This window comes from Neofelis nebulosa, chromosome 5, assembly GCF_028018385.1.
Source record: "Neofelis nebulosa isolate mNeoNeb1 chromosome 5, mNeoNeb1.pri, whole genome shotgun sequence".
NCBI lineage: Eukaryota > Metazoa > Chordata > Mammalia > Carnivora > Felidae > Neofelis > Neofelis nebulosa.
The window spans coordinates 58,725,039-58,727,902 of record NC_080786.1 but is presented as its reverse complement, the minus strand read 5'-3'; the positions used below and the strand labels follow the sequence as shown (position 1 = coordinate 58,727,902).

The window sequence follows — 2,864 nt, the reverse complement described above, 5'->3', positions numbered from 1 at the left end:
TTAAAATTTGACTTTGAAACTATTTAATAAGGGATCCATTTATTGTGATCGTACATTTTTCCTGACAAATATGGACCAGAGCTTGATTATATTATGTGGGGCCCTTTTGGGAAACAAAAATTCTTAATCACTTCAATTTCAAATCAGTGTTTGGGAAATTCTGACATGATAAACATAGAAAAATTATTTCATCAATATTTCATCTCAAATGTTTATTTCTATGTGTTTGATACACAAATATGTCAGCTTTTCAACATATACCATTATATTCTAAAGAAAAGTAAGATTTTTTTTTTAAATAGAGACAGCATGTATCAAATACTCAAACTATATTTTTTGTGAGTTTGTAAAATGTGTGAAAATGTATGTGCTGAAAGGATTAAAAAGAATGGTAACTCTTTATGTCTCTATACCCTCAACTCCTAGCACTATGGAATATGAAAGCATACGTGTCAACTAACTGATTCCTAAATTATATGATTTATATGTTGCATTATGGTTAGGGTTATATTGAACTTCTTAGAAAGGCAACATGCTCAAATACACAGTTTAAGATTACAAGCAGAATAACATTTGGAAACTTACATATAATAACAAATTAAACACTGACCAAACACAGATATGTCCAACTTTTACAAAGTAAAATGTGATACGTGAACATTTAGATGTAACAAACAGATAAATTAGGGGATAAAGCTCCCCACCATAAATGTTTTGACCTTACAAAATCATTTTTACATAAAAACTCACCAGAATTTATAGAATGATTTGAATGAAAAATAAATATTCACATGTATAAACATGAAAAAAAGTGAGACATTAATGAGAAGGGTAGACATGTAAACTTTATAGCCAAAGATACTGTTTCTATGCTGATCAGAATAAAAGGCTGAAAATCATAGGAGTTGATGCTACATGCAAAAGAGATGATTAGGTGGCTAGGGCAAGGAGAAGAAGCATCATGGCCATTTCATGTTGTCCCATGAAAGAGGGTCTAAAATTAGCCTTAAGACATTGAGACAAGAAAAAATATTTTTTAAAAGTGTAAATCTGGGGCGCCTGGGCGGCTCAGTCGGTTAAGCGTCCGACTTCAGCTCAGGTCATGATCTCGTGGTTTGTGAGTTCGAGCCCCGCGTCAGGCTCTGTGCTAACAGCTCAGAGCCTGGAGCCTGCTTTGGATTCTGTGTCTCCCTCTCTCTCTCTGCCCCTCCCCTGCTCATGCTCTGTCTCTCTCTCTCTCTCAAAAATAAATAAAACATGAAAAAAATTAAAAAAAAAAATAAAAGTGTAAATCCCCAAATAAGAGTGTAATAAAGAAGCAAATTATTTCTATTTTCACAATTTAGCATGTAAAACTCAAAGAAAGCAAAAACAGTCCAAGTCAAAGACCCACATAGGACTAAAGAACTAAAATAACATGGGGACTCTAAATATTTGTCTTTTACTGTGAACTAGGATGAAGAATCTGTGTATGTGTTCTATTGCTATATAGCAAATTACCACAATCTTTGTAGCTTAAAACAAAGCACACTTATTGTCTCACAATTCCTATAGGTCAGTAATCCAGGCATGACTTAGATGAGTCCTCTGCTCAGTCTCACAAAGTGACAATCTTGGTATCAATTGGGCTGTTTGTTTGTTTTAATGTGAACCAGAAATGTTTATTGCAGAAATTTGGCCAAGATTCCTACTGGGTGGCCCCTGTTGCAGTTGGACTGGGGCCCTCCATCCAGGCCTGGGTAGGTAAAATAGAAAAGGTTACAAGGAGCATGTCTGAGGCCAGGGCTTCAGAGCTGCAAGATGATGTTAGGGGCCAGGCTGCAAGTGCAGCCTATACCATCTGGCTCCACATGCAGGGACTTCACTATGTCATCCTCTTCTACCATGGAAAACCTCTTAAGCTGGTCTTTTCCAAAGACAGACACCAATGAATTATCTAGTAGCAAATCCATCTCCTTTCCAAAGGCCCCTGTGGGGTCAGACAAGAGCCTAACCTTGTCTCCAAAGTTGTGAGCTCATCCCCACTTTTCAGTCACAAAGACATCATTAAAACTTGACATGCTACTACCTGGACCCCTTGGCCTTCAAAGCCTCAGCCAGCTCCACAAACCCTAGCAGGTGGGTCTTGGAACATTCGGGGGTAAAGGCCTCAGGGATTCCAAATAGCACCCCCTTCATGCCCCTGAACAGCTCTGCCAGGTTCAGTTTGTTCCTAGCCTCCCCTCCTAAAACCACCACAGAAGGGATGGAATCTCCCACCTCGACTGGGGCCATGGCTGAATTGGCGCTGCTGAAACCATAGGCCCTGCCAAGCATCTACTCCCTGACTCATTGCTGGCCCCCTCCTGCTCCCACTCCCACCCATGCTGCAGATAATGGCAGCTGCCCAGACAAGAACCAAGCCTGCTCAGCCACCAAGAAGGTTCAGCCCAACCAGCAGCATGCCTATCCCAGAGACACTGGGCTGTATTCTTATCTGGAGACTTGGTTGGGGAAGAATGTGTTTCTAAATTCAACTAGGCTGTTGGAAGAATTCATTGCCTTGGATTCTTCAAGTTCACCAGGAGAAAGTGTCTTCATTTTAGGGAGGACACTAGTCTGTCTTTTAAGGACGTGCACCTAATTAAGTCAGGCTGACCCAGAACAATCTCCCTTCCAGCTAACTCAAAATCACCAATTTGGGATTCTACATCTGCAAAATCCCTTAGCCTTTGTCATTTTCTATTGGGTAAAAAAAGTTACAGGCTCCACCCACACTAAACTATGAAGATGAGATTATGCAAGGATGTGACACATTGGGGATCACCTTAGGTTGTGTCCACAATGGGATCTCTATAAAGACACAAGAGATTTTTTGCTTACCA

General features: G+C 39.9%; 1 pseudogene; it reads right to left on the bottom strand.

The window, feature by feature from the left end:
• Positions 1 to 1,787: 1,787 nt before the first annotated feature.
• Positions 1,788 to 2,289, bottom strand: LOC131511372 (peroxiredoxin-5, mitochondrial-like; annotated as a pseudogene).
• Between the last annotated feature and the right edge of the window lie 575 nt (positions 2,290 to 2,864).